Source organism: Leptodactylus fuscus, chromosome 5 (genome assembly GCF_031893055.1).
Source record: "Leptodactylus fuscus isolate aLepFus1 chromosome 5, aLepFus1.hap2, whole genome shotgun sequence".
NCBI classification, from domain to species: Eukaryota; Metazoa; Chordata; class Amphibia; order Anura; family Leptodactylidae; genus Leptodactylus; species Leptodactylus fuscus.
The window spans coordinates 115,442,432-115,467,507 of NC_134269.1; the positions used below are offsets into that span (position 1 = coordinate 115,442,432).

Below are 25,076 nucleotides of genomic sequence, written 5' to 3' on the forward strand. Positions count from 1 at the left end.
TGGTTGTGCATATCAAATACAATGTAACGCACAGGTCAATGCAGTGGATAGTCACTGCGCAAACGCACAATATAACATTGAACAAACGTCTTGTGATTGGACAGTTATCCCCTATCCTCTATTGCATTAATACTACTTTTATTATGACACAATATAGAAAATTAAAATATCTAATGTTTGAGACCATTTGAGACATAGTGTACTTATATGCTTTTTGTTGATGTTCAGTGACCTAGTAAGAAAAAAAGTCTGATATTTTAGTCCCCTTACATATCTGCAGAATGTATGTCCTCTAATCTCATCAAACCTGGTAAGGCGGCTGCTGCATACAAGTAGAAGATGAATGGAGAATTTACTATACAAGTCTGAGTTTCTCTCCATTCACTACTACAGATGTTAGGCATACTATTGTGCTCAGCTGTTTCTATGGTCAGATCTCTTTCTCTTTTACCTGGATGTGATGCCCAGTGTCCAATTCGCCAAGGGGGCAAGGTTCGATGGACCCCGGTTCTGGAAATAGATGTGGGACATACAAGCATCATACATTTAGGGCACACCTTGTTTGAAGTGTGTTTTTTGGTGTTTTACGGTTGATGATATTTGGTGTTTCTGTCACAGGTTCCCTGAAAGTTTCACAGCTAATAGAGTAAATAATTCCTTTTAGTTTAAAATTGTAATGTTTTCTTTCAAACAAAGCAGGGTCTTTTGAAGAGATTTCAATGTGAATAGAGGAAAAATGGAAGTGTAATTTATTTAGGTAACATAATTAAATTTGTAGCCATAAACATGTTTGGAAATCTAAACAAAGAACAATTGCATAGTGTTATTGTCTTATCATGCTTGTAGTTATTGTAATGAAAGCCCTTACTTGTATATACGCTCAGAGAATTGTTTTGGTTAAGTGTGTGTATGTGGTATGTAAGATGTACAAATAAGATTAAGATATTAGATTTCCATGATCACAGGAGAACCTTCTTTGTCTTGTTAGGGGGCGTTCACACTACCGTCTGTGTCCTACATGTCAGGTTTTTCTGTCCACTTGAAAAGTCGGACATCTTTACAAGCAGACAGTGAAGGACAGGCACGGAGTGCAAAAGAACGCACCCGATCGCCATTTAAATAAATGACAGGTGTCACGGATGCAGCTAGTGTCCGCTCCTAATGTCCGTGCCAGATTTTGAACGGACACTAGGAGCGGACACTACCTGTCAGACACAGACGGTAGTGTGAACGTCCCCTAACCCATGTTCTGCGAGTTATAAACTACCAGACACACAAACTTCTACCTGAACATCTGAGAAGGGAGGGGGGAATTTTGGGGGAACCCAGCTTTCCCTGGTAAAGAAGAAACATTTCAAACTCTACCTCATAAAAGGGGTGCCTTGAAAAACTTCAGAAACATGAGCCAGGGCTTACCATTACAAAAGCTGTTGATACTATAAGAAACTCTGTCACATCACTGAAGCAAGCCAAGTTGGGTGATCGCCATCTGAGATCCTTTCAAGCTCCATGGAATCAGAAGGACTGTAACTTATAAATTGTTTCTACTTTTTATGTTATAAACTATTTTGCTTGTCTATGTGACCGTTTGCCTTTTTTATATGAGCAGTGAACATTTTGATAATAAAGCATTCACTTTACTGGTGGTGCAGGTATGCCCTACAGAATCCATTGCCTTTTTAAGGTGCATTTGCCATCTGACTGCTGGGGGTAGTGAACATGTGTCCTGGATTCCTATCAATTCTGAATGCAATCGATTGTGGCAGTGTGTATCTGGCGTGCGTGGACTGTGTTGGGGTGTGATCTCCGCTCAATTTGCAACCTAAGTGAAGAGTTAGTGTAAGATTGAATGAGTGGAGAGTTTTATACACCAATGTCATGTGCTAGGCTAATCTGTACAAGACCTTGAGCCTGCCTGATGATCTAGCCACAATCAAGAAATCTTGGCTGGATTTCTGACAAGTACCAGACAATAGATAGTTACTGCACTCATGGTTGAATCCATTGGCAATTGATCAAGACTTATATTTGAAAAAAAGTTTTACTTTTTATTGTCTATACATTTAAATATGTTTGTAGAGAAAGTTCCTTTAATACAACTTTAGTAATCTTTCCCTCAGTCAATGATTATGGATGCAAATGGAAGGTGCTAAGTCTACATCCTTTATTCTGTCAACATTTTAGTCTGTTGTAACACTGAACAGTGATAAAACAATGTCAGTTTGGAACAACATTCAATGTGACTGTGCTACACTGGTTCTGTAATTCCTATAGAAGTTAATGGGAGTTGCAGAAATGGCATAACAAAGCTGGCTCTGCTGTTTCTGTAATCCCAGCCACCATCATTTTTTAGGCTAAGGCCCCATGTTGAGGAACTCAGCGTTTTTGCCCGCTACGAAAATGCAGTAGAAAAAAAAAAAGAGCTATCTCTTCAAAAACTCATGCGTTAATTTTACCTGTGGAAAAGCAGGTGTTTCTCTTCCCTTATTAAATCTATAGGGGTACACTGCAAAAACAAAATGCAATTTCACTGCGCCATAGCGCTTGTTCAGAATAGAAGCCATGACACTGTGACTGACCTGCAATAGGACAGGGGCCAATGACCTTATTTACTTTTAGTGGGGTCTCAGCGTTTATATCTTGATTTCTGTTGTGGATTTCAGACCACTCGAAACAGGCATTACAGATGGATTTATCACTCTGACCGTTTTTGGGGTTGGGTATATAATATATATATATATATATATATATATATATATATATATATATATATATATATATATGCAATTCAGAAATTCATTGTGTGCATATGTGTAAAAATATATACTGTAATTGTATGGAAGTGTGTTTTTGTTTTTTTTTCCTCTTTGAAGCATTTAGTATGCACTGGATGAACAGAAAAAGGAATTATAATATATTCTGAAAATTACAGTGTTTCTTATTGTCTATACTGTAATGTTCTACTGAAGTGTCCTGTGGTGCTTTTCTTCTATCCATGACATCAGTGTTGTATTTTCTCTATTACCTTTATAAACAAAAGCATAATCCATTTTATATTATCTGTTGCCACTTGAATGCCTTATTATTTGAATGAATGGAAATAAGTCATACTTGAAAGCTTTAAGCCTTGTTATTTTAAGCTTAAGGTTTATGTGAGACAGCTCAAAAATCTATATTAAATTGAATTTGTTGAAGCAGAATACTTTTTTTTTTTTTTTTTAAATAGTCCTATTTTGAAGGATTTTTTCATAGAGTAGAAAATGACTCTATCCATATGTTGTATATGACACAACAAATGTTAGAAGAAGACAACATCCGAAGCCGTTGTGGGCAAAGCAGTTTGGTAAAATCTACTGTAGAATACAAAGGACATTGATGGAATGTTTAATAATACATGACCATTACATGCCATGTTATATTAAATTTTTGGTTTGAATATAATCTGTTAAATTAGGATACACCAATGTAAGGCTTCATCTATAAGTTTATTGCTAGAGATTTCCAATAAAGCGTCATGGAGCTACTATAGAGTAGAAAAAGTGCATAACCCGCCAGCATAAAAAGTGCATACCATGAATACCTGTGACTCTGTATAGTGCAGAACTGTACAGAGCCAATTTGCTGCTACATTTGTCTTGTGCAGAAGACCTTGGAGATACTGGTCACTGCATATTTTGCCTGGTACTTTAGACAGCAGATATGAGGAGTCAAGCACAGGACTTCATGGCAATCTCAGCAGCAACTGTCAAATGTTGTTCATTGTATTTTTAGTTTTCGATGTTCCTTAATATCTGGCTCTCTGCTGTGTTGAAGCACAATGATCACATATCACAGAGGAAAGGACAGGTTAAAAACTAAAATTTAAGAGGGTGTCAGTTATGAAGCAGGATTGTAGGGAAGTTAGTATAAGATACAGAAAGACAGTAGACTTACTCTAACTGAAATGATATGATAAAAAAAAAAATCTTTATCGCTAAGGATTACAGCTGTATGTGATGGACATGTGAGATGACATATTGCATAGCAACCAGAAAATATATTCAGACTGGCTTTTTTTACATAAGCTGCTGCCTCTTTATGGCTGGCACTATAGAAAGTATCCTAAGAAATCTGAAAAATGATATCTGTAATGGTATATGTTTTCTATAAAAGTACAAATGTCTCCTCTCTTACCTGCCCCTTGGCTAGACATGTCCAGATATGTGTATCACAAGTTACAAGGGTTGTCCAGTTTCAGACAAATGTTTTTGTTTGTACAATTTCTAGTTACAATGTAACCTCTGCTTGCTGTCATTTATTCTGCTTTCTTCCAGTAGGTAAGTCAGTCCATGGCCATGTGATACACCATTTCCGGTCATGTGATGGACATACACGTACACAGCTCAGTACAGACACAGCACGTCACTCAGACATCTGTATAACTTTTTATTATACAAACAATAACATTTGTTGCTCAATATTTAAGGATCACTTCTAAATACAACCTATGTGTAGAATAATAATATGATGGTAGAAGTCTGAGAATCTTCTAACTAATACAGAGAAGCATGTTCTAGAACACCTGGAGGTGATATTCTAAGAAACCTGGTTCACTTACTTTGCATGGTACCCCACTAATACACTTCTAAAGCCTTAACCAAGATAAATTGCCCACAACAAACACCAGTTGTTATACCAACTCGATTGGCATTAATTTGCACACATTTACATGTTGCAAATAAGTGTGGTTTTTTTTTTTGTTTTTTTTTTTGGACAAATGATTATTTCTAAAATAGTTTCAACTTACATACCATCTCCTTTGCAGTGAGCAGAAAGATCTCCTGTTTACACAAGGGAATGTGCAGCTGACAAACTGTGATTATGTTATCATAAAAGATGTGTTTAATGACAGACAAGCAAATTATCACTTGTCATGGGATCACCGAACAGGTTTACATGGAGACATTCATACAAATATCATTCCGGAACTATTTATAAAGAAAGTAAAGTGGCCTCCTGGTGATTGAATGGATAACGGGCGATCTGTTGGGGGCCAGACTACTAGGACTCATTAGACCAGTGACTGCATTCCGACAAGACAGGAGGATCCTCGTTCTTCTGATCAGTGGGGGTCCTGGTGATTAGACGGACATTGATGGAATGTTTAACGCCGGACCCTTGTTCTTGTGATTGGTTGGGGTCCCAACTGTCAAACCCCCACTGATCAGGCAGCTATCCATCTAGTGGATAGGGATAACTTTACATTACTTCTGACAACCAGTTAAATCAATAATATCTCACAGTGATTCATATTTATCTGCTCTTGCTATTCAGGTACACCCTGAGGACTTGCAACATTCTGTAGCAGATCAGTAGAGACAATGGGAATAGAGAACTTTCATAAATTAAAAGACTTCTGTATAACCACAAAGGAGTTATCTTCAATTATGAGTCAGTCATAAGTAATGGGACAGATTAGAATTAAGGAGAAGGTAACAAATGAGCAGATTAATGTGAATTTCTCATCTTTTTACAAATAATGTGAGAGAATTATTCATACTGGCAAACCAAGTGAGCAATGTGCCAGTAACCCTTCTCCCTGTGCAGAAAGTGTCACGTTCTTCTACATACCATCTTGATTAATGTGGCGTAGACTGAGAGAATGCCATATTGCACAGTGTGAAACGCTGAATCCCCTACACTATACGTTCTTTACTACAAAGTATAGGAAAATGTAACAAGGCACTCCTGACATTAGTGAAGCTACGCAGAAGAAAAAGGTCCAGATTCCTTAATGTAAGGCAGTTTTTAGCACAATTTTAATTCCCAGTAGACATTCGCCACATTCATAAATACAAAACGGAAAATGGATTTTATGGTATGATAAACCGCACACATTTCCAAGTCTTCCTCAAAAGTAACCTCCAGTGACATACAATAATTATAAAAATTGCTCAGAAGGTTTCATAGCTTTTTAAAGAGTCTGTCACCTCCCCCAAATATATTCAACTACTACCACCGTATACAGAGCAAATTGCAGTCATAAACAACATACTTTTCTAATGAGGAGTTAAACTCAGAGACAGAGAGATGAAAATGAAATATGTTTTTGTTAAAGAAGGAAACAGACCAGTAATATAGTGTTTTGGGTTTATTTTTATATAGCTTAAGTGAATAAAAAAATCTTCTTAAGACCAGAGACACACAGACCAAAAATTCCATAGCAATTTACAGTTGCAGCTTAGTAAGTGGGATTGAACCCCCCCATGACATCAACCGCATATATGTACTTAGAATGTTGGTACTCCAATCCCTTAAGGACTCAGTCTCAGAGTTACCTTATGCCTTATTTATTGGGGCATCAATTATTGCGACAAATTGTACTTTGTTATAGCACCATTTAAAGGGGCTCTATCAGCAAATTGTTGCTGTATGAGCCCCAGATATGCGTGAATAGCCTTTAAAAAGGCTATTCAGGCACCACTAATCTTATTTTAAACCCCTCGCCCGTTTTAACCCCTTAGCGACCCTTGACGTAACTGTACGTCATGGGTCGCATGGGGATGTATGGAGCGAGCTCACACGCTGAGCTCGCTCCATACACGGCAGATGCCGGCTGTATAATACAGCCAGGACCTGCCACTAACAGCAGCGGTCGGTGCCCGAGCCGATCGCTGCTGTTAACCCTTTACACACTGCGGTCAAACGTGACCGCAGTGTGTAAACGGCGCCGGCGGCATGGGCGCCGCCATGTTTTGCCGATCGCCGCCCTCCTGAACGTCACAAGAGGGCGGTGATCGGTTGCTATGACAGCCGGAAGCCTATTGAAGGCTTCCAGGCTTGTCTCTGCACTAGATCTATTAGACGATGCCAGAGGCATCGTCTAATAGAAGTACTGCGATTTTCCTATTCACTGCAATACTGTAGTATTGCAGTGAATAGTATGAGCGATCAGACTCCCTAGGTTTCAAGGTACCTAAGGGGTCTGATCATAAATGTAACAGAAGAAAAAAAAAAAGTTTTTAAAAGTATTAAAAAAATAAAAAAAATATAAAAGTTCAAATCACCCCCCTTTCCCTAGATCAGCTATAAAAGTAATTAAAGAACATTAAACATAAACATATTAGGTATCCCTGCGCTCCAAAATGCCTGAACTATTAGAATATTAAAACATTTATCCCGTACTGCGAACGGCGTAGCGGCAAAAAAAATAAAAACAGCCAAAAAGCGTTTTTTTCAACACTTTGCCTCCTATAAAAAATTGAATAAAAAGTGATCAAACCATCGGATCTTTCCCCAAATGGTATCAATAGAAACATCATCTTGTCCCGCATAAAAAGACACCACAACCAGCTCCATACATGGAAATATGAAAAAGTTACAGGTGTTAGAACATGATGACACAAATTTTTTTTTCTATTTTGCAAAGTTTATCATTTTTTTTAAAAGTATCAAAAAATTTCAAATACTATATAAATTTGGTATCACCGCGTTTGTACTGACACGTAGAACACAGGTAACATGTCATTTGTACCAATCAGTGAATGCTGTAAAAATTAAACCCATAAGAAAATGGCGCAAATGCATTTTTTCTCCAATTGCGCCTCATTCTGAATTTTTTTCCAGCTTCACAGTACATTGCACAGCATATTGAATGGTGCCATTACAAAGTACAATTTGTCCCGCAAACAATAAGCTATCATGTGACTCTGTGAACTGAAAAATGAAAAAGTTATGGCTCTTGAAATGTGAGGAGGGAAAAACGAAAATGCGAAACCAAAAAATGGCCTGGTCCTTAAGGGGTTAAAATAAAACTATAAAAACATATATGTAAATCATACCTTTGCATGCACGCTGGGAGGTTGTGCACGATCCAACGTCATCTACGGTCCCACCTTCCTCTTCTTTCTTCTTCCAGCGACGTCCCCCTGTTCTGGCTCTTCTCCGCCTTCATCTTCTTTTCTTCTGGAGTGAAGAAGTTCGCGAGCATACTGCGCATGCTCGCATAGTTCTAAGGGATACTTAGAACTACAAAAAAATGGCATCGGCGCGTGCACAGTAGCGCTCCAGACGGAGCCATACTGCTCACGCGCAGGATTTGAACACAACCGGCCAGAAGAACAGAAGATGAAGGCAGAGAAGAGCCAGGACAGGAGGACGTCGCTGGAAGAAGAAAGAAGAGGAAGGCGTGCCGAAATATGACATCGGATTGTGCACGACCACCCACCGTGCACGTTCAGGTTTGATTTACATATGTCTTTATAGTTTTATTTTAAAATGGGCGGGGGGTTTAAAATAAGATTAGCGGTGCCTGAATAGACTTTTTAAAGGCTATTCACGCATATGTGGGGCTCATACAGCATAATTTTGCTGACAGAGCCCCTTTAATGTTCTGTACAATGTACGGGAAAGTTGGAAAATCATTCACAATGGAGACAATATGTTATGGGTTTAGTATATACAGCATTTGCTGTGTGATAAAAAAAAAATGGCATGTTATCTATGTTCTGCAGGTCAGTACGATCATGGCAATATCAAATTTCTTGTTTTAATACCTTTTAAGGCTGGGGCACCATGTTGTGAAAACACAGAGTTTTGCATTACCTGCAAAGTGGATGGGATTCTAGCTTATCCCATCTACACATTGTAATAAAAAAAAAAAATCTCCAATGGAAAGTCTGCCATTTCAAAAACGCTTTTGTTTTTGTAAATCGCAACATGTCATTTATACCCACGGAAATGCTGGAGTTTTTTGAATAGGTATAATAGAGGCAGAAAGTCTGCAGGGTTTTTTTTGGGGGGGGGGGGAAACGCTGCAGAAAAATTATTTTAGAGAGTGTATGATGTTTTTAACCACTTTTTATACTTTTGAAATACTTATTTTTTCTAGGTGGTTTGCTTATTCATACATCATACTGCAGTATATTGTAAGATCCATTGGCTTCTATTGCACGCTGCCTATTGTAATAGAAGCATAGTAAGACAGGCCTAGAAGCCTTCAATAAACTCCCAGCTGTCATGGCAACTTCCCATCTGACATCTAGAAGATTAACACCCGTGATTGGTGTGGGCCCCATTTCCAACTGTTAACGGCAGATGCTGGCACCCGTTGTGTATGGAAAGTGCACAGCTCCTGAGCCCTCTCCATACAGTCCCTTGCAACCAGGGACTTATATATACTTCATCAGTCGTTAACATTGTTGTAAAACCGAGTCTTTAGAATTGTGGCTTGTGCATTTCTTTGCACCTACATTAAATTTATTTTTACCTTTTTGTGTTACTATTTTGTCTGCTGACCAGAGAATAAACATTTTAGAGTATTCACCTTTTCACCTACTGTAATTTGCTTGTAATAAGAGTCACATCTGTTATAGCTGCTGTTATTGTGTTTTGGATTCTTGTAACGCTAGGGTCACATTAGCACTGGCTCTCTGTTATTTGGGTCTGCTGGGGGATCTGAACAACAGAGAGCCAGACTAATAAAACATCGGTTACACAAGGAGCCCGGTGGACGCCCTGAAACTGAAAGCGGTGGAGAAAAAAGTACTCCATACAAGACTTTTTTCTCCATTGATTTTCAGCAATCTCTGCGATAGTTTCCAACAAAGAATCTGACTCAGATGTAAACCCAACCTAAGACAATGTAATACAAAAGACTTTACAGTATGCCCTCCTTGGAAAGGTTAATCAAAATATGGCAGCCATGAATATCCAACACAGAAACTGAGTTCTTTAATAACTACTTCATTTTCAAGGCCTTGCTATAAAAAATATTTTAGGTTAGCTCTACCTTATTTATTTTTAGAAAACAGTATCTAAAATGAGCATATCCAATGCATGAGGTAGGTTATCAAGAATAGGGGACAAATGGTGGATCAGGCTACACATGATTTCTATCAGGGCTCGTTCACATCTGCGACCAGGAGTCCGTTTTGCAGGTTTCCATTTCCTGCACAAAACTGGGCAGGAGACGGAAACCTGCCGGCATCTTTTCAAACGCATTCATTTGAATGGGATTGAAAATTGTCCGGCCATGAGCGCCGTTGAGCGTTTTATGTTCTCCGCGGCAAAACGTTTTTTTTTTAAACCGGACACAGAGTCAGACATGCAGCACTCTGTGTCCGGCTTTAAAAAAAACGGTTTCGCCGAGGAGAGCATAAAACGCTCACCGGCCCTTACGGCCGGACTCAGCATGACAGGTTTCCATCTTCTGGATGCAGAAGACAGAAACATGATAACGGAGCCCAGACGCTGGTGTGAACCCAGCGTTAGTTTTCAGATCTGTAGATTGCACAGTCGGATGTTGGAATTTCTCAGTCATTGCAATGCTACTGTAATGCACATAGATTCAATTCATTGCTAACATAGCAACTAATGTGTGGCCGTATGTTGTAAACTCCACTGAAGTCTATTACAGGCTGACTGATGTCATGGTAATGGTGTCATCAGATCTTGCTTGGAGGGACATTATCTGAGATATCATGGTGGCAACCCTCAGATTCATGGTCACATCTGACCAAGGGATGTGACAATTTTTACAGTCAGTCTCTGATTGCGGGCATGGCCACCAGGTCTCCTACTATATACCAAGTGCAACTTTATGAGAAAAAAACAAACCAATGTCTTACTATTTCAATGATCTAGGTCAATGTCTCCACTTGCTTTGAGTCTTACGTAAAGGTATCTGCAATAAGACAGCCGATACTGACATGCCAGTAGAGTGGATGAGAAACTCCACTGGGAATCTAGGCTCTACAATCTGTGAATGTTGAGGAACCATAACTGTCCTTAGCAACAAACCTTATCCACCATATTGGTCTAAACTCAGAGCCAAGTCCTAAACAGCCAAATCCCGACTGGAACCTGACCCTACAGTTACAAAGTCCTTGGATAGGTCCAAATGGTCCAATTTGTCTCAAGTAAGGTGAATCCCAGTTTAACTGCATAAAAATGTGGTCAGATGCAAATCACATAACCACAATGTCACAACTAGTCGTATGGAAGGGAGGCTGCCATTTGCAAACTAGTTTATAGGTAAAATCCAGTGTTGTCGAAGATCATGACGCTACCCCACCCCAAACAAAAGTTCCCCTATGTACAGCAGCTTGTAAGGAGACTGTCCAGAGTGCAGAAGGGGTTTTATTCAAAGTCGAAAATAGTACCTAGGATCAGTCAATAACATTCCTCATGAGAATTTTCTTTGTATAGTTTTGGGAAAAAAAAGTCTGAACAGCTGCCGGGAACAAAGTAAGTGTCTACCCTTGACTGACCAAATGCACCCCAGCCGTCATATGGATGGGCTAAGAAATGGGGTATTTATATAAAACTTATTTTTCTTATCCAAATTAGATGCAAGTAAATAGAGAGTGTGATTATGAGCGAGAACTATGCAAAATCTTATTACCAGTCTCGTGCATGAGATCCTTGTGTATAACACTTGTAATTTTCTTCTAGTTATTGATTGTTTTTCTTTTTAGATGCAAAATAGACAAAAAAAGACACCTGCTGTTGATGCTGTCTAATTTAAGAAATGCAGGTTTAGCCAATAGGACTTAATAGACATAATTCTCTCATTGGTGTAGAATATGTATTATATTGTAGGTGTACAAGGCTGTGTGCCCTTTTTCTTTCAGTTAACATTCAACCAAAGAAAAGTTTGTTTTGAATATATTCAACAACAACTGTCCCACTTTTCCATTTTACCATATTATTTATAATGCTTACTTATATAGCGCCATCATATTCCGCAGCGCTTTACAGATATACAGTAGTCAGTCACTGTCTCATATACGGCTCACAATCTAAATTCCCTATCAATATGTCTTTGATGTGTGGGAGGAAACCGGAGTACCCGAGGAAACCCACGCAAACACGGGTACAACATACAAACTCCATAGAGATGTTGTCCTGTACAGGATTTGAACCCAGGACTCCAGCGCTGCAAGGCTGCAGTGCTAACCACTGAGCCACCGTGCTGCCCCCAGACCACTGCAGGTTTTAGTTTTTATACTTTTGTCATAGTTGATTGGTCTACTACCAACCACTACGTAATTTGAAGGAAAATAACAAACACCAGTTTTCTAACGTGTGTTGTACGATATGTGTGAAAGAGGGCTAAGGTTCCCAAATTGTATACCCTCCTCTATGACTGCCATGCAAAAGAAGTGAAATGGAACAACCGTTTTGAAAAATTGCATGTCCTGTATAATGCACAGATCTGCAACATTTGGTGTACAGTGTGGAAACAAATTGCTAGTATAAGGTGACAACACCCTTTGATTCTGAAACAGTAGTTTAAGTCTATTGGCTTCTATTGTTCTGCACCATTTTATCAATAACTTGGTTATTAAATGAATCAATCACTTTCCTTTTCCTGCAAGCATTACCACTGTCCCCTGATGATATGAAAAAGAAAATCAGTTTGTTTGTTTTTTTCCCAAAATCTCCATAAAATTCAATTATAATTGTGTATGGAAACAAATACAGATAAAGGAGCAAAAAAAACATGAGTGCTGCCAAAACATTTCGCAATTGCAAAACGTGAAGTCATTTGAAAAGCAATGCATTTTTCAGCCATAAGCCAAATGCCGTGAAGAGAGGATTTCACACTAAGAGTGGATGTAGATGTGATAAACACTATTCTCCTTTCTACCTCTCTGCAGTGGTGTATGCGTATGACAGGAAGAGCTGCGTACTGTAGTGTGGTCACAGTTGCCAAGGAAACAGCTTTCATTATGGAGAGATGTATGGGACATCTGTGCCACTATCAGCTGAGCTTTGTGAATTATATTGTGGTAGAGTAGCATCTGCATACAAGAAAAAGTACCAGCTAAAATAACAAATGAACAATTTCCAATTTATGGTTCATCTTTCAGTTGTGTTGTGTCTACAAACTCTTGCTTAAAAGCCAGGGCCTCCAAATCTACAATATACTTCTCAATGTGCCTTTAGACACTTCCTACATTTACTGGAGCCTGCATTGTTGAAAGTCTATATTATGACATGAGGCTGCTGTTCACATTTTGTTAGTAAAAGCTGCTTTACATGTTCATACATACAGCAACTCTCAGTATGTAAGGCAAGTATATGAATGTTGCTGTAAATGCTACCAAAGGGATATGGCTGTAGTTAGAAATAGACTACAATACTGAAATTACCATAAACCAGTATACATGGGGGATACTGCCATACCACAAACACGTAATTACCAACCATTTATGCATGTAAGTATTGTGGGGGAGAGAGTAAAACATTGGCTTAAAGATTGAAGGCTCAGACGGGCAGGGTCCACATCTCCACTAGTACTAGATCACTCAGCTAGTTAGTTATGTATATATTGTGTTTATATTGGCACTATGTATGTAAATCCATATATATATATATATATATATATATATATATATATATATATATATATATATATAGATCACCATAGAATTAAAGGTACTCAAAGAAATAATAATAACTTAGATGGTTCACCAAAAATACTGTATAAGCAATAATATTAAGTTAATGGCTCTAGAAGAATCCATCAGCTGTCTATTGGTACAAAATTATATTATTCTAGGACACCACTGAGAAATAATCCATCACATAGTATATGTCATAGTCAGGGATGGGAGCTGCTGCATTATAAGATGTCATAGTAACATTTAATAATATGTTACCTCTCATATACTTAGGCCTGGTTCACATCTGTGTTCGGCAAATCCATTCGAAATCAGTATCTGAAATCTTCAAAAAACGATTTCAAATGGTCTGGATTAAAACCCATTGATTTCAATGGGTTTTAAAAGTAATCTGCATGTGTCAGTTTGTGCCATTTCCATCTGGTTTCCGCATTTTTGTGCGGAAAGAAAAGTAGAACTTGCAGGACTTTGCCTCTGTACAAAAAATAAGGGTTCCAGATGGACAGCAAGCAATATGTTAATTTTGTTTGTTTGTTTGTTTTTTAACATTGAGGTCTATGGAAAACAGATTACAAACGGACAGCGATCAGTTTGTGTCCGTTTTGCAAGAAAAAAGCCAGATTGGTCAAAAACAGACACAAATGGATTTCAAACACAGACTGTCAGTGTTTTCAAACGGACACCCATTGACTCAGGGCTCGTTCACATCTGCGTTCATCTGTCCTTATTGCAGGTTTCCATTTCCTGCATAAAACAGATGCAGGAGACGGAAGCCTGTCAGGAGACTGAAGCCTGTCAGGAGACTTTCTCACCCATTCATTTGAATGGGTGAGAAAGCTGTCCGGCCGTGAGCGGCGGTGAGCGTTTTGCGCTCTCCGCCGCGAAACCGGGTTTTATAATCCGGACACAGAGTCGGACATGCACTACTCTGTGTCCGGATTAAAAAATCCGGTTTCGCGGCGGAGAGCCTAAAACGCTCACCGCCGCTCACAGCCGGACCCGGTCTATGGTTTCCGTCTTCTGCCATGCAGAAGACGGAAACCATAGAACGGAGACATGAACGCAGGTGTGAACCTAGCGTAATCCATCAAAAAAAAACTGATTCGGGTGGGTGTCCGCTGTGTGACCATTTGGAATCCTTTTTGGTTATGTAATGATGATCCATTTCCCTATTTCCGTAAATTGGAATGTCACTGTTACCCACCACCATCCACTCCAATCCTTCCTGCGGGACAGCTCCTCCCTCTTTTCTGACTAAAGGTGCTTGTCCCAGTGCTGCTCTGTGCTCTGCAGTCAACATTCAACCTCTACTGCACAGGCGTGGGAACTGCGCAGTAGAAGTGGATTATCGGCTACAGAGCAGCTGGGACAATAGCATGCACCGGCGGAATCAGAAAAGAAATATGGGCCAACCTGTAGGAGGAAGACTGAAAAGAAGAGAGGTAAGTATATAATAGGGTTGAGGTTGGGCTGAGTAGGTAGGGAAGGGCAAGTAGTAGGATAGCTAGAGAGACAGGGAGGGGGTTATGGGAGGGAGAGAGGAAGGAGGGGGAGTGAGGTGAGAGATAGCTAGCTTGGAAGTTACATAGCAGGACGTTGTACCATGTAAACAAATACAGACGATATCAGGAGCTCCTAGAAATCTCTCAAAACACTGTTAAAGGTATGTGGGTGCATTTATTAACCCATTAATAGCACGAACAGTCCTTGTATTTTAAAAAACAAACATTTTTTGCCCAGAAACCCCTTTAACAATATTTATTTTTGGCCCACTGGTGTGGAGGGGTGACCATCAGAGGTATGGCCTCTTGTTGCAGAGGGGTGACCATTTATATTTTAGAAAAAAACATCCCCAAAAGTCATTACCAAAAGAGGACATGACTTTGGGATGGGGGAACCAATCACTCCCGCAGTTTCATCTTTGTGCATTCGTTGTGCAGAGTTATATAGGCGGGTTCAGTTTTAGGAGTATATAGTGCTTAGTGTGTAGGGGGAGGAGTTTATCAATAGATGTAAATTCCTGTCTTATCCATCTTCTCTTCATTCAGGGCATATAATACTGGGGTTCATCACCTCACACAACACTGCTGTGACCACATTAGCAGTAGACATCACTACTAATTTAGTTCCCTCATGAAATTTTACCTCACACACCATAGACATGGCTGATATATCATATATACTGCAGTATTACCTCAGGATTTATATAGTCACAAGTTCCCATCATGAATTTTACCTCACACACCGCAGACATGGCTGATGTATCATAGGTTACTGCTGTGTAATGCAGGTAGTTCATGAGTCCTGGGGACTGAGGGGCTCTCTATGGTGGAGCTGGGAGGTCACATGTAATGGAGACCCTGTGGTGAGAGAGGAGCAGCCTGGACTGGAGGCCGGAGATCAGATACTGTGCAGATATCAGCTGAGCGGTGGGGATACTTTGTGTCAGGGGCTCATTGGGCAACTTCTCTAGTGTGAGGCTAGAAATGCTGGTAACTTGTATAAAGTACAATATGTTGTCCTCTTATGCTGTACAGTCAGTATCGGTATAGTATTATCAAGTACATGTCAGATTGTTTTTAATGAAAAAATGCACAGCGTGAAATAGAGTCAGCAGTCTGTGAATAAGACATTACTCATTCTATGTGATCATTTTCAATGGGAAACTGATCTATTAATGCTTGTGAAGACTTGGAAGGCAAGAAAATAAATGACAGCATAGTTCAACCTAGGCAAAATAGCGGATAACATTCCAAAATTGGATTTTTTTTTCCTTCTGTAGCCACCTTAGTGTATTTTGCATGTTGTGATACTTCTAGTTACCTAGCAACCAGCTGATTTGCTTTGTAATTACAATAGATTAGAAATTGCACAGTTCAGAAGTAGTCACAGAGTTGTATCTCACAAGTAATCGCAGCAATGTCACTGACCCTTGTGATGTCATACTAACCTAATGAAGCAGGTTAACAGTTCTCTATGAAGCAGACCCCTTAAAGGGGTATTCCCACGTCGCATACTCACCAGTCTTCACTGCTGTAAAATCTTCTCTCTTCCTGGTTTCTTGCTTCATTTGTGGGCGGGGTTTCACATGCGACCTGTTTAGCTCCGCCCCCAAATTAGCATGTAGCTCTGCCTACCCATATTGGACTATGAAGCACAGGCAGCAGCAACTCCATTCTGTGTTACATACAGAGACTGCCTGTCTCTGCCATAATGAACACAATTGAAGTAGCTAGCCTGATAACTGGGAGAACAGAAGAAATGAAAGCAGCTCCTCTCCCCAATCTGAGAGCAGGAAGCTAGGTCACATGGTGTAGACACAGGAATAGCTAGAAACACAGGCTGGCTCCCGTGCACTTAGCCCCTCCTCCCTCCCCCCTGAGAGCAGCAGATACATCACTTGACTCATGAGCAGATAAGTCAAGGGCTGTGTCAACAATGAATTGAATAAAGTAAGATAGTGGACAAACAAAGCAGTTTTGCTGAAGCAGTGTATTTAGGAAAAGTCTTAAATCCACATTAACAAGCAGTATAGATAGGATCCTTGTGATGGAACTACCCCTTTAACCACTTCTGGACCGCCCATAGACTATATACGTCCGGGAAATGGTTGCCTAGTTCTGACAGGACGTACACAGCTGCACGGAGATTGTGCAGCTACTGAAGCTGGGAGATGGCTATAACTTCAGCCAGAGCTCCCAGAGAGAAGACAGGGAAGGTTTATCCCCTTCCCTGCCTTCTCGATCACTGTGTATACAGCTCTCAATGAGCGCTGTATACACGGCTATGGGTGCCGCCATGATGCGTTCGCCCTCTGACCTGGCAGTCACGTGATCCGCCAGGAGCAGCGCATTGCAAGAGTTGCTGGATCCTACAGGACCCAGATCAGCTCTGTATACTGTGTATACAGTGTGCAGAAGGCTGTATTCCTCCTGTAACTGAGGCTAAATGTACCAGCCTCCAATACAAAAAAAAGTGATCAGATGTCCCCAAAGGTCTCTTATCACCTTATGGGGACACCATCTGAAAAAAAAAAAAAAAATAGTTTAAAAAAAAAATGTAAAAAAAATACCGTAATAATAATAAAAAAATAAATAATACGCTAATAAAACACCGTTATTAAAGGTTATAGCCCCACCCCTGACGACACCATACAAAATAAAAATTAACATAATGGAGAGGAAAAACTATTTTATAAAGTTTTTCAGTGACACTTTGTGTTATTAAATTAAAAAAAAAAAAAATTGAAAACCAGACACAATTTCCCTCCTATTATGTTTATATTTTCCCGGATATAAAAAAAAAATAAAACACATTCGAAAATAAAAACAACATAAAAATAAAGCCCTATGTGTCCCCGAAAAAAGACGCAAAAATTAGTTGACTGAGACATACGGGAAAAATGTTACAGCCCTCAAAACCGCACATACAAAAAAACCTAAAATGTGTCTGGTCCTGGACCACAAATTGGCCCGGTACTGAAGTGGTTAAATAGTTACTGATTGTTATGTCTGTGTGAATCACACTGCAAATTTTCACTTTCTCTGAATCATGACTGTCTAAAGTAAAGAGTCTTGAGATCTCTGCAACTATGCAACAAGAAGCAGTTAGAAAGGTTATACACAAAAGCCAATGTGAGAGAAAGGGATAAGATTGTGTTTTAAGCATAGAGTAATGTTAAGCATAGAGTAATGTTAACATTACTTTACTGAAAACAATAAAACTTTTGCCATATATGTACGTAATTCAAATGTACATCAATACCTACAGTTTAAACCAAACCAAATACATGATATTGCTTTCTCATGTCATTGAGTCATTTTTTTTTACCAAACATCATGCAAACTTTCATAACAGAATGGAATGCCAGGTTAACAAAATGCCAGGTTAACAATCATCTGACAGTGGGGAGATGTCGATGTCGAAATTAATGGCATTTTTCTATTTCTTTAAAAATAGACCCCATTTTTATAATTAAAAATTAAAAAAGAACTAAATATATTAGGACTTGAGATATGTTGCATTTTTTTCTGTTTTTTACCAATTTGGTAGAGGTGAAGCAAGCAATTGAAATGTACATACATTCCTCCAAATGCTATAAATAAAAACTAAACTTGTCCCAAAAAAAGCACCTTGCAGAGCTCTGTAGGCAGAAACTTAAAAAGGTTACAGGTGTCAGAGTACGGCTATCCAATTAAAAAAATTAAAAGAATTAAAAAAAAAAAAAAAGTTAAAGATTGTAAAACAAAAACCTAGATTAATTTCATATCATTGTAATGATACTGACCTGTATAATAAAGATAAAGTGTCATTTTTGTTTCTGCAGAGCTAAGGTAACAAATTACACAAAAAGCAAACCGCCTTTGAAAAAAACAGAATAAGGGAGCCTTCACACGGAGTTACGCTGTGCTCATTCTGAACATAGAAACACGTTCAGAATGAGCGCGTAAAAAGCAGCTCCCATTGACTTGAATGAGAGCCAACATACGTGCGCTACCCATTGAAATCAACAATGGGAGGCCTTTTTGGTACTTTTCCCTTATCGGGCCAGCATCGCAGTTCAGCATCAGCATCGGAACATGCTGAACTGCTGACTACTGGCCTGATGCTGGCTGGCACTAGAGCTGTCTATAAAGGAGCAGCGGATCACAGGATGCCAGAGAGGGGCAACCAGACCCTGCCCTCACTCGCGGTGTGGAGAGGATGGTGGAGGCCGGCCTGGTGTGAGCAGTGTGCCATCGTGATAGATGCTGTGAGGTCCACAGGCCCAGATGGGCAGCTGTAAGGTCTGAACAGTGTGCTACCAGTTAAACTGCACTGGCAGTCATGTGGTGCGGTACACAATGAGTCAAGCTGCACCAACACCCTGCCAGTTAACCTCACTGGACAGGTACACAGTACAGCTGAAACAGCAAGGCTGCCCAGGGTTAACCTTCACCCCAGGTTAGCAACAAAACATGCTCCTCATGCTAGGAGCTACAAAGTGAGGAGACAGTTAAATGGCTACTGATTCCCACTGGCAGGGCCAAGGAATCCTACCTAGATCCCTAGAGACTGCTCCTACCATTAACTGGAACCTGGCCCTAACCTCTTGTCTCAAGGTACTTAGTCAAAGTGTGAGCACCGGGCGGGTGTTGGCTCACACCATATAAAGGCTAGTCCCCGTCCAACAGGGCGGTGGCCATGATGTCACCGATCATGCTCAGTATGGGCAAAATGGGACTTAGCCTCTGAGCGGCTCCAAAATGTTTGAGCATGCTCAGTAGGCCGAAGGCTGGACTTACACTCCAGACACCTCACTACCCGAGGCCGAGGGCAAGAGTTAGATTGACCCGCAGGTGGCGCTGTGCGCTGAGAGAGAACCCTGCGGGACCCAATCCTAACACTTGTATAATAGTGTCCCTACTGGGCTCTGGAGGTTAGCCCAGGGTCACTACCCCCCTTCCTCTAGTTCTATTGGGAGGCTTTTTTTGGAGGCTGATTTTGAGGCGGATTCCTGACCAAATTCCTGACCAAAGAACTCTGTGTGAACTTGAGCCTTAAAGTCCATGAGTACCACATTGCTGAGGACACTTGGGTAGAATTATTAAGACAAATGCACCAGACTTCTGGCGTAAGTAGTGCCAAAAAACTGTCTAACATGCTGTAAGCCACATTTATCAAGTACTTTAGATATTTTCGACTTGTGCAAAAAGGGGTGTGGTCTCATTGGAAAGGGGAATGGCCTGATTGACAACTCCATGCACCAAGATCTTTTAAGTCCACCAATAAGTGGTGTAATGTTAGAATAGACAATCTGACTATATGCCAGATTGATCATACAGCAATAGACACTTTGATAGATCTGGCGTAGTTGAAGACTATCGAGTCTAAAGTTGCACAGTCTAAAACATGGACATTATTAGTAAATCTGCCCTACAGACTCTGTTTAGCAGTCATCCCTGTGATGAATCTGTAGGCACGCCATGTCTCAGAGTATGGTACCGCTGCAAGCTGCCACATTTTCCCCTAAGAGAATATCTGAATAATACACATGCAGTGAAGCCATATGTTACTGAATCGACTGTCTACTATGTAAAATACTGCTACATGTACTTCTGATATATTGTTTTTTTGTTTTTTTTGATGGGGGTGGGGGGGGTGGGATGGTTTACCTTTTTGGGGGTCTTTGGGGGAACCAATTACTAATCTTCTGTAGAGTTATGGTTACTTTTTTTTTGTTTTTATTTTTCTATTCGGAATCTTTGGGAGGAGAGGAGTCCGTTGTAGGCTAAGGCTACACGTTGCAGAAACACAGAGGTTTTGGCCATTGCAGGGAAGCAGCAGAGCTAAATGCTGGATATTACAGTTTTTTGAAAAACACAGCATGTTAGTTTTACATCTAAAAACTGTTTATATGTGAAAAGACAAAAACGCAAAATGCAGCAGAAATGCTGTGGAAAATGCTGTTCATTTTAGCTGCAGAATTGCAAGTGTTTTTCCTATTGGTTTAACAGGTGAAGGAAAAAAAATACAGATAAAAATGCAGCAACAACTCAGGCTAGGCTCAAACATGCACCCGGTCTCTGCCTGGGGATTCTATTCCCCATTCCACTCTAAAAATGTAGAGTGAAAAGTCCTGCAAGAAATGCTTTTCTCTCCACATTTTCTGCCCTATACAGACGGAAACCAACCAGGAACCCGGCGAACCCCATTATAATCTAATTCGAAGGTAATCAGTTTTTTAAGCAGATTAGGTTTCCTTTCGGGGGGTTCCCAATGGAGACTCAAACGCAGATGTGAACCTAGTGTAAATGTGTTTTATAGCTGCACACGTAATACATTGAAAGCAATAGGGAAAAAAGCCTCCTATTGATTTCAATGGGGAGTGCATGTATGCCGGCTCCCATTCAAGTCAATGGTAGCTGCTTTTTACGCGCTCATTCTGAGCATGTTTTTATGTTTAGAATGAGCGCAGCGTAACTCCGTGTGAAGGCTCCCTAAGACTTTTTCCATATTGTTATAGCCTGGAATGTAAAAATATGACAACAAAAAACCCCATCTTAGGCCGGGGCCCCACATGGCGTAAACAGTCTGTGCAAAGTGGATGGGTTTCAAGGCACAGTGGACACGTAGCATGTCAATTACACCTGTTGAAGCAGCAGCGGTTTCCCTATAGGTATAATGAAAGCAGAAAGTCCAGGAATTTCTGTGGAGCTGCGGGAAAAAACGCAATGTATTACTGCTGTGGCTTTTCACGCAGCAATTTTTTGCGGCGTCTGCTATGTGGGACCTTTGCCTAGGCTTTATACAATATATTTTAGTGTTTAACACATTAAGCTGGACTGGGCTGATCACCTGATGGACTGCACAGAAAGGGTCACAGCAATCTCTACCTGCTCAGGAGGCTACTGGCCCTTGGAGTCCAGGGGGCACTTCTTAGGGCCTTTTTCAACCTGCTGGGGAGTAGCATACCAGCCAAGGATAGAAATAGACTTGACAGGCTGATTAGAAGGGCCAGCTCTGTCCTGGGGAGTCCCCTAGACCCAGTACAGGTGGTGGGTGACATAAGGATGTCTGTGGTGAGCTCCATGCTGGTGAACAACTCCCATCCCATGTATGAGACCGTGATAGCAGTGGGCAGTACTGTCAGTGACTGACTGCTTCACCCCAAGTGTGAGAAGGAGTGTTATCGAAGGTCCTTCCTCCCAACCACGGTCAGGCTGTATAATCAACATCAGGTTAAGCGTTGATCTTTCCGCACAGAGAACTTAATGATCCTGAGTCTTTCTTTTTTCTTCATAGTTGCTATTACTCCTAGTATATTTTCTATCTGCTATGAGCTTGTATGTCGTCTTTCTTGAATTATATTTCCGTATTATTCATGCTGCTGTAACACACTGAATTTCCCCATGGTGGGACTATTGAAGGATTATCTTATCTCATCAAATAGGCAGCTGGGACGGTGATGGCATCAGTCTACACAGTGCGTACTGTACCTATTACACATGTGAGCTGTATCAATGGCACCCGATTTCAAACAATTTAGCATTGGTTGGAGAGTTTACTAGTAAGACTTACTGATAGAGAGCGTAAAAAGCTATCCCTCAGTTTCTGACCTTACCAATCTGATTCCCAGAGCTTTGCTTGAAAGACATTGATCAGCTAGCAAAGCATGAGTGAAGTATAATTGCTCAAGACGTGCCATCTGTCTGAGCTGTGGATAGATTTCAAAGCACTCCAGCTACAAATGTAGTTTCACGAGCTTCTTGCAGAAAAAAAACACAAAATGGCTCAGAGCTAATTTTCCACAGCAAATTTCCCAAGATACCAGCTATCACTGGCTGACAAAAAAACCCTCAACTGCAAGATAACACCAGTGTCTCATATTTTATATAAATATAATTAACATAACAGGTTTGTACAGGTATTTCCCATGATACTGTGAAAACATGATACTTAAAGTAAATATCTTTATTTTCATCCCTTCTTTATCATTGTCATCTATGCATTGTTCTTAACTCTACTAAAGTTTTAGAGCATGTTGGTGCCTTAATAACAAAGCCAACTGTATATTGTCATTGAAAGCAGAATATTAAAATAAACTAAAAGATCAAGGGTATCATACTTGTCAGCGGAGTGTATGAAGTCGAAAGCAGATAGTGTACACTTTGTAGTGGCTGTGTCGTGCTATTGCAGCTCAGCACCCATTCAAATAAGTGGGAACTGAGTGTCAGTACCACAACATGGCCACTATAATGTATATAGACGTCTGCTACCATCTCCATACATTATCCAGATATCATCTGACCTAGGCAGCAGACCAAAGATGTCCTATATAGAAAAATTAATTTTTAAAATTTTGTCTGATTGTAAACGTCTGGATTATATAGAATAACTGACACATCTAAAATTAGAAGAAATACTTATGACTACACTTTTATAAATTATTTTTAAAACAAAATTTCTACCGGTTTTCAAAATTTCGAAAAGAGTAAAAACACAGATGCAGTCTCATATTAATTTTTGGTCAGTGTCAACCACCGAAACCACCAATGGCGGCATATGATTTGAAAGACCATTTTATCATATAAATGGTGTGTTTGGATACATAGGTTACTTGTATATCCAATTGGCTGGAATCACACTTGCTAAAGCGCTGTGGAAAGAACCGTAGCGTGAACGCACTGCGGTTCTTTATGCAGCGCTTTCAACAGAAAGTTCGCGGAGTTTTCCTCTGTGGACTTTCTGTTACAATTATATCTATGGGAAAGCCGCCGGCGTTTCCATAGATATAGTTGACATGCTGCGATTTGCAAAGCCGCAACAGCTTTGCAGAACGCAGCGTGTCCGCACTGCGTTTTTTTCCACAAAGTGGAAGCGACCTTTGCTTGCACTGTAAAACGCCGCGGCTTTACTCTGTTTTTTTTTTTTTTTTTTAACTAAACACAGTAGGGGATACAAAATAGAGGAGAATTCTCAATATTTACTTTTTTAATGTTTTATTTTTCTCTTTTTTTCATCTTTATCTTATTTATATAGCTTTGCTGGAACATAACTGCATTTGTGAATCCAACCTTATGGTATAAATAGCATTGGCAATTTAATTTAAACATCAGTTTTCCAAATGTTTTTGTTTCACCCTTCGGATTTGCATGGTTTGAACGTTAAAGTAAAAATTTTCTTAAACTGTACCTCCATTTATAAAACAATTTGTTTTAGTGCATGTAAGAATCTTTGTAACATACTTTATTAAATAAATGTTTCCTTCTCCACTTATCAAGCTGAATAACCTTTTAGATAGAAGCCTATGGAAAAGGGAGGCTCAGTGGGGAAGCTGCTGAAAAAGACGCACAGATACGGCAACTGCTAAGTTCTACTACCCTGCTATATATTTAACAATAAGGCTACGTTCCCACGGAGTAAAGCGCCGCTCATTTAGACGCGTAAACACGTGTCAGAGCACGGTGCTTCCAAACAGATCCCATTGATTTCAATGAGTGCCAGCTTACGCGCGCTACACATTGAAATCAATGGGAGGCTTTATAACCCATTGATTTCAATGGGTAGCGCGTGTAAGCTGGCACCCATTGAAGTCAATGGGATCTGTTTTGAAGCGCCTCGCTCTGACACGGCGCGTTACTCTGTGGGAACGGAGCCTATTACTTTACCCCTGCAAAGAATGAGTTAATAATTCTGTTAACAACTCCCCCCCCCCCTCCTATCTGCATGACTTCTAAGATAAGAGTCTGAGGGTTTTATTATATTTAGAGATGAGCGAGTAGGTATTCAATCAAATACTACGGTATTCGAAAATACTTGTACTCGATCGAGTACCACTCGCTATTCGAATGGAAAAATTTGATGCAGAACCAGCATTGATTGGCCGAATGCTATACAGTCGGCCAATCAATGCTGGTTCTTCTCCTACCTTTAGAAGTCTTCTCCTTGCTGCGTCCCCGCGGCGTCTTCCGGCTCTGAATTCACTCTGCTAGGCATCGGGTATGGGCAGAGCCAACTGCGCATGCCCGCGCTACAAGAAAATGGCCGCTTTGACTGCCATTTTCTTGTAGTGCGGGCATGCGCAGTCGTCTCTGCCCAGGCCCGATGCCTAGCATAGTGAATTAATTGCCGGATGACGCCGCGGGACGCTGTGCAGAGAAGACTTCTCGGAGAATCCAGCCCGACTTGGTAAGTTCAGTTTGATCG

The 25,076-nt window shown here is 40.2% G+C and overlaps 1 protein-coding gene across 7 annotated transcripts in view; it reads left to right on the forward strand.

The window, feature by feature from the left end:
- The window catches only part of MAGI2 (membrane associated guanylate kinase, WW and PDZ domain containing 2), a 674,896-nt gene that overhangs the window by 373,369 nt on the left and 276,451 nt on the right, over positions 1-25,076 (forward strand). The window lies entirely within an intron of this gene.